The sequence below is a fragment of the Myotis lucifugus genome, unplaced genomic scaffold (assembly GCF_000147115.1).
Source record: "Myotis lucifugus unplaced genomic scaffold, Myoluc2.0 scaffold_25, whole genome shotgun sequence".
Classification (NCBI taxonomy): domain Eukaryota; kingdom Metazoa; phylum Chordata; class Mammalia; order Chiroptera; family Vespertilionidae; genus Myotis; species Myotis lucifugus.
In genome coordinates this window covers 10,493,478-10,501,183 of record NW_005871073.1, presented here as the reverse complement: position 1 = coordinate 10,501,183, position 7,706 = coordinate 10,493,478, and the positions used below count along the sequence as shown (strand labels likewise).

At 34.2% G+C, this 7,706-nt stretch overlaps 1 long non-coding RNA gene across 1 annotated transcript; it reads left to right on the top strand.

The window, feature by feature from the left end:
- The first annotated feature begins 689 nt into the window (after positions 1–689).
- On the top strand, positions 690–7,431 carry LOC111825417. The gene is made up of 2 exons (XR_002828574.1): positions 690–1,330; positions 4,007–7,431. It is a non-coding gene; the product is annotated as an uncharacterized LOC111825417 (long non-coding RNA).
- Positions 7,432–7,706: the final 275 nt, after the last annotated feature.

Below are 7,706 nucleotides of genomic sequence, written 5' to 3'. Positions count from 1 at the left end.
TAGTAACAAAGAAACAGAATTTTCCGGAGGATGAGGCCCAGAAATCAGGATTTTAAAAAGATTTCCAGGTGATTCTAATGTGCAGCCAAGGGTTGAGAACCACTGCTCTAACGTGAAATCTCTGATATCTCAGACATTGGTATATGGAGGTTTATGACGGCTTATTATTAGAACAGCGGAGTTAATGCATGGATTCCTTGTTGTGATTGCAGTTGTGAAGACTTCATATTATATGAAAGCAGTTGTGGTTTAAAGCGAAAATTAGTGTGACAAAATGAGCTTAACCGGGTAATACTATATAGTCATTAAAATTAGTAATGTAAGGACCTAGTTGTCTTGCCTTCATCATAATATCATAATTTCATTTCTTACTTGGACTGTAAGTAGCCACAGTAATCTCTGCTGCCACACTTTTAATTACCCATTTTCATCCTTCACGCTGCAGCTAATAATGTTAACTTTCCAAAAATCATCCCTGATTATGTAACTCACCTGCCCATTACCCTTCAACAGCACAGAGTCAAAGCCTTCTGTGACGGGCTCTGCCTTTCTCTCCGCTCTCATTTCACCCGGCCCCTTTCTAGCACTTTAAGATCTTAAAATTCAAAACTGAGTGCGCCGTGCTATTTTATAGTTCCACGCCTTTGCACTGCAGTCTGGAATGTTCTCTTCCTCTTTGGCTGGTAAACTCATTTATCCCTTAAACTCCCTCTAACTAATTTTCTGTACCCGTGTATCCTAATGCTATTGATTGCACTTACCACCTTTTATGTGACTAGTTATTCACAGTCTGTCTCCTTTATGAAAATGAGCTCCTTACACAGCAGGGTCCAGATCTTATTTATGTTTGTTTGTATCAAAGTTTGCAGGAGAATACATCCTAAGTACTCAGTGGACAGTTGTTGAGTTGGACTAAATATTTTGGACTCTCATTTTAATGAAAGGGTGTACCATTTTTGTAAAATAGATTTCTGATCATCTTCCCATAAATCAAAGGTAACCATGCAGAGAGTTTTGATTGTTTTAAGAGCAAGGGTAACCAACTGGTAGTTCTTCAGTTTTTATTCTACTTGGCTTTTTCATTTCTTTCACTGATTTCCCAATGTGTATTAGAAATCACCAAGGCACATCGTCAGTAAATGCATCTTTTTGAAGATACCAAATGAAGGGGGCATTTAAAATACCTCATATTGTATAGTATTTTATATCATTAATAATAACACTTTTGCATAAATACTCTTTAATCTTTACAACACCTTGTGAAAATGTGGAACTGAGAGCTTGTGTGACATGTCCAAGGCCACAAAACTAGAAAATGGCATGCTCTAAGGTAGGTACTTTCACAAATTCAGGTCTTTAAATGGAAATGACGCATTATTAAACTGGAATTTAGTCTTTGTATATTTTTCAAGCTAGAGCGTGCGTAAGAAATATTCCATAGGAAGAATGGCAGCAAGGCCACTAGAGTTGATGGTGTAACTGGAGTGCCATACACAGGTGCTCTCCTTTGTTCCTCTGTGGAAAAGGCGAGGATTATATATCCAGGACACGTGGAAAGAATTTTCTTTTTTTCCAGCTTGCCTATTGAGTTCAGATAGAAGGAATTCCAAATATGTGACAAACTGCTATTGCCTTAGTTATTTTCTGAGCTTTTGATCATGTGATGGTTCTCCATCAGAAAGTGAATGTTGGCAATATCAAAAAACAGAAGGACCCAAACACAACCAGTTTAAAGCTGGATCACAAGATTAAAAGATAATCCTGAATCTATCTTCTTATAATAAATACCTTCCTTTAATTCATAAAATATCTTGTATTAAGTTTTTAGATTACCACATTATTGTGCTTACTTTTTCTTCCCATTTTCTGCCCTTTTGTCCTTTTTGCCAGTTAACTTCTTCCAGATATTTTAAGAGGAATTGGGAAAGGTTCAAAACTGGTCATTGAATCTTGCTATTTATTAGCACCTCTTGTTTAGTGATTGTAAAATATAGATCTGTAAGGCGCTTGATAATGAATTGTAGCATTATTAACAATCATGAAAGCTTAGCTCAAGTAGCTAATGCTTTCTTTTTTATTTTAGAAAATTAGCTTGTATTAATAATTTAAACTTATTCAATTCTGGTGACATGAATTCCATAATAGAAAAATTGTTTTTTTACTATTGCCTCTGTAGTATATGGCACAAAGTAGTAAAGCTGATGAAGGAACATTTCAGGGTTTTGGAGTTTTTTTTTCCTGCTCTGGTTTTTAAGGCAATGCCTTGTTATGTCACTAGATGGCATTAGCTCTTCTGCTCATATCAGTGATAACTTTTCCAGCCTCAGTAATTTGTGTTTTTGTTGTTATTCAGTAAATGCACTTATAACAAGTGGTGGATTAAAAGCAGAAGTGTCTTAAGATGATCTTTTTAATATATGTTAACAGATTTTTCTAGTAGAGTTACAAAGTAACTTTAATTTTTATATTAGTACTGAAAATAATCTCTAAAGTCAAGCATGATGATAATTAAACTCCAATTAAAAACCATAGGCTTGATTTATTTGAGCTGTATATTATTTTACTTGGTTTGTAGAGCAAGGATCTTCGTGTATACATAATAAACTACTGATTAAAACTTTGGTTTGTAAATTCCTGGGATGATTTGTTAATCTGAATTGTCTTTTATCTTACCATCTACATAAATCCATAGTGCTTTATGAAATGTATGAATAACATTTCCATGCTATGTTTGAAGATGAAGATGAATCACCTGCTCTTTATACTAATTATTGCCCATATCAACAAAGGAAATATTCTGAGTATGGTACAGTTAGCAGAAAGAAATTGAAGACTTAAGGTTTTAACTATATTTCCTCTATAGTTTTATGATCTGATATCATTGGCTTCCAAAATTTTTTAATATAAAGGACCCTTTCAACATCAAAATAGTTTTTAGACCACCACGTGACAGTTGTTGAACTTTGAGTATCTGTTGTTGATGGAGAAAATAAAGTCAAAAGTTCAGTGAATTCAGTAATGTGCTTAAAATAAATTTGTATTTTGTAAATCATATCTTCTACAAGTTATTTATTCCATTTATGTGGTGTTCTTAAAGCCACACATTTGTTCAGAGAAATGGGAAATTAGCAGCTGGTCTGTGCTACCCTGTGTTTTATTGAAACATGTAGTTGGATTTTTTTGTTGTTATTTTTCTTTTTCTGTTTCTGTAGTTGGATATTTTAAGTTGAAAAAATGGTTCACTTCTCATTTTTGACATATTAATTGTCAAATTAATTTTTTGTAGCTACAGACATTAGAAAAGTTATAGAGAACATAGTTTTAATGTAAGGTTCTTCTCCATCCTCCCTCTCAAATTCTTCACAATATGAAGGAGGAAAGATGTCTGTTTTTCTATTACCATTGGAATATTCTCACCCTGCTAGGAATGGGATAGTGAGGGTAAGGGGAGTAGAACTAACTACAAAGGACATAATTGAAAATACAGTTTCAGTGAAACATCTACCTGTGAGTGATTTTTTTAACTGCAAAATGTAAGGAGCCTAGGGATGAGATAAGAAAGTTATTTGTTTGGTGGGAGAGGGGGGAGTTAAAGCAGATTGGAAGGGAAAAAATATCTGCTAGCCATTTAAATAACGTTATGTTAAATTGATGTGTGTGTGTGTGAAAAATAGTGTGTTCCATTTGTACAAAGTGTAGATTATATATTTAAATACAACATATGCTGTGGAATACATGGGAATAGCTTTTTCAGAACAAATCTGATTTTTGTATTTTAGGTTACCTTAAATATAGCACTAAAGGGTGAATTTTGTATAACAATTGAAAAAAAATCCCTTTTTTTACTTGCACTTTAAAATCAGAATTTTAAAAGTTAATTTTTGGTTTTTTATTGGGAAACTTTGAAAGAAACATTAGTTGAAGCTGATGGTATTATTACAAAGTAAATGAAATTGTAATGCTTTTTAAAAATTACTGATTGAAACTCTTTCTTTCCTGTTTAAAGATGATGAAAAAGATGAGCATACTTCTAAAAAGCGCAAAGTAGAACCAGGAGAACCAACAAAGAAGAAAAAGTAGAAAACAACAAATGACAGATTTTGAACTGCGAAACTTATTGATGAAATGGTTTTTTGGGCAGATAAGTTGATATTGTAAAATATGAAATATCATCTCCATGAAAGTACCTGTTAATAAGTATTGCTGCAGGAACTTTCCACTGTAAAATTCACTTTTTATTTAAAACTTGTATGTATTTAAAACGCAAATGGTGACTTGTGATTGTGAAGTTGACAACACTTAGAAGCATTCTTGCTATCACAGAACTGGTGACATGCTTTGAGATTTCTGTCAGATGTTGACATGCCAATGTTCTATGAACCTTTTATAAAGGAATGTATTTTTAAAGTAAATATAATGTAATGTACTGTGAACTTGTAGGGTGCTTTTCAACAGTGTTTGTACAGTGTAAATAGATCATGGAAATAAAATTACTTATTCAATAGTACTATTACTGCATTACATTAACATTTGAATATTTGTGACAGATACTCTCTTTGCCATGTGATGTTAATAGTAGGTATTACCATTTAGGGATTTCCTCCTGTGTTCCAGGTGCTTTGTACATACGTTATCTGTGATCCTCAAACAGCCTAGTAAAACAGGTATTAGTAGCCTTATTTTGTAATAAAGAGTAACATCCAAGGTTACACAGCTAGTGAGCAGTGAATTTGGGATTTAACTCACGACACTTGAGCTCTAAAATCATCACGCTAAACCATCTATCCGCCAATCAAAATTTAGGAACTGTGATTGGCATCTTTTCCAGGTACCCTTCTGTGGTAGGTAGTGGAGATCCTCTCCTCACCTGATTGTATTACTGCACGTATCATATATGTCTTATATTGTGAAAATTCATTGATTTCCCTGTTACATAGTAAGTTTGCTGAATACAAAGAGTTGCCAGATGTCAAAAATAAAAATACAGGACACACAGTTAAGTTTGAATGTTACATAAACAAATAATGTTTTAGTATGTGTAATATTTAAAAACTATTTATACTAAAAATTTGTTTACCTGAAAATCAAATTTAACTGGGTGTCTTATAATTTATCTGCCAACCCTACTTGTACATGTTTTCTCTACCCAGCTCCTATTTTAATGCTTGTATATAGTAATAATCAAGAAAACAAGATTGTAGTCAGGAAGATAATATTTGATTTGACTTATATGGTCAAATGTAGTGCTGTTATTTGTAACATTTTGAACAATAAAAGGAAAAACACTGCATTAGTCTTTCCATGATTTTTAGGCCTGTAAGAGACTGTTAATTACAGGACACACTGTATTTAGAGTGTAAAAAAAAGACATTAGTTTTAAAAAAATCCCAGTCCAATTGTTTCCCCCCATACCAGAAGCCAATCTTTAAACTATAAAATTTGTTTAGTTGGGAACATGATCAAGTAGATTAAAATTTGTGTCATTAAAAATATACCAGCCATGTTGTTTTTGGAATAAGCAAGGAACATAACAGTATGATGGTTTCTAGTATGTCTCAAACTTACAAAAAAACAATTCTGCAGCTGCTTATCCTCTAGGTTTACAAATGTATGAATCCCAAAATTGAAGTAATTGACAAAACAAGAAACTGTTTAAGGTTGAAGTCTTTGTATGTAAATAATTTGGAGGGGGATGGCATCAACTGGTAAAGCTTAACCCAATGTGGCACCAAATTAAATGGGATTATAATTATGAGGCAAAATGTATAGTCTGAATGCATGTATTGGTGGAACAGATAGCTCAGAAGTTGCTGAAATATTACAAAATTAAAAAAATGAAAGCAAACCATAACCCCACCAAAAAAGCCCATCAAGCCACTCTGAAAATCTTTTAAATCTTTTGTTCCACTCCCATTGGTTTAACTCACAGCTTATACCAATTAAGACAGAACAAAAGCTCACTACAGCAGTCCCCATTGGTGCTTTAAGCCTCCTTTCTAAAAGGTAACAGAATTGAGAGGAAACAGATACTACTATTTTTGGAGGGGTTGTATGTTTCAATATTTTAGGACAAGTAGTGGCCACACTTGCGATATTAAGCAACTTCTGGGAATGTGCATCTATGATACATAGGTCAGGCTAGTTTTCATTTGGGAGGGGGAAGGGAAGATAACAAGGAAGGTTAAATATTTTGGAACAGTTTCAGCCATTTGTATCTTGAGTTTCTTTTCAAAATATGGCCAATTAATGGGAAGGGAGATGAACTTGCTTATGGATTTCTTCACCTTCCACAGAAATATCCCTGGTTGGAAAGTAGACTTTTGTGGCGCTCCATCTGTCACCTCATTAGAGAATGGATTCTTTACCCCTTCAGAGATGTTTTTGGGAACATGTTTGCTTAGGGTGTCCATGTGGGTTCTCAGGTAAGAAGCTGCTTAGTTTAGCTAGTGAAAATCCAGTGAAAAAGCTTAGAAAAACCCACATAGATAAGAAAAATCCTCTAATCAAATTGCTTCCTTGTTAGAGAATCAAATCACTTGATATTTCTGATTGTTTGCTCATCTTTAGGATAAGGAAGTTGTATCAGGCATGAAGGACTTTTTTGTATAAGGATAAAATTGAGAAAAGAACTTAAGCATTTTGGGGTCATGTTTTAAAATTTAAAGTGTAAATAGCCTTATAGAGCTTTGTGGAAAACATTCTAATTGGAATCAAAGAGCATTGTTGAGAAAATCGACACTACTTTTTAGCCATTAAAATCATTTCCAAATGAGAGGGGGGACAATTAAAATATGAATGAACTAATGCAGCTTTGGACATGACCTACATATATATAAAACATGTTGCCACATGATTGAGATACAAAGCCCTACCAGAGATATTTGAAAAATGTAATTATTTTATAGATATTTGAATGAACTTAGCAACTCAACTTGATAGGTCAAAACTGATGAATTTAAATTCACAACTGGACTTAAAATGTATCCTTGGTGGAGTTTTGGATTTTAGAGTTTTGTATCCATACAGAACTGCTCCCGTTTTACCCTCCATGATCACAGTACAGGAGTGCCAGGCAGACAGTCCTACAAAAAGGTGTGAAATTCCCAGCAAGTGTTTTGTTGAACTTTTCATTAGGTTCTGAAGCTTTCTCTCTCTCCTTCCACTTAGTTCTCCCAATTTGAAGCATGGCAAATTTTAATGCAGGAGGGAAAAAAAAAGATACCAAGAAGCATTTGTATGTACTGCCCCCAGACATAGAACTTTCAGGCTGTTTTGTTTATTGATGAGCAATGCCTGGCACATAGTAGGCACTCAATGTAACTGCTAACTGTTGATGGTAAGCTGAATTCCTCACCGCAGGCTTAGGGGTGATCCAGCAGAGGTTTGTGTTTTCCGTTATATGTGCCAATAAATCTTGACAGTTTAAACCAATTTGAGTTAAGTTTTCTGTCATTTTCCATCAAAAACATCCCAATTGATGTGAAACTCTTCTTACTCTCTTGATTTCTCCCAGGGCCCCATGCTATCCTGGTTCGTGTCTCTGTAGTCTCTGGCTCTTTCTCTGGCAACAGTCCTTGAATGCCAATGTAGATTATATAGTTCCTTTCTCATTCTCCACACTGGTTCTGGATTCCAGCCAAGTTTCGGCCCCAGATTTGCATGTCCAACTGTATATTTCCCCTTGGTTCTCAAAGACCCCTCACATA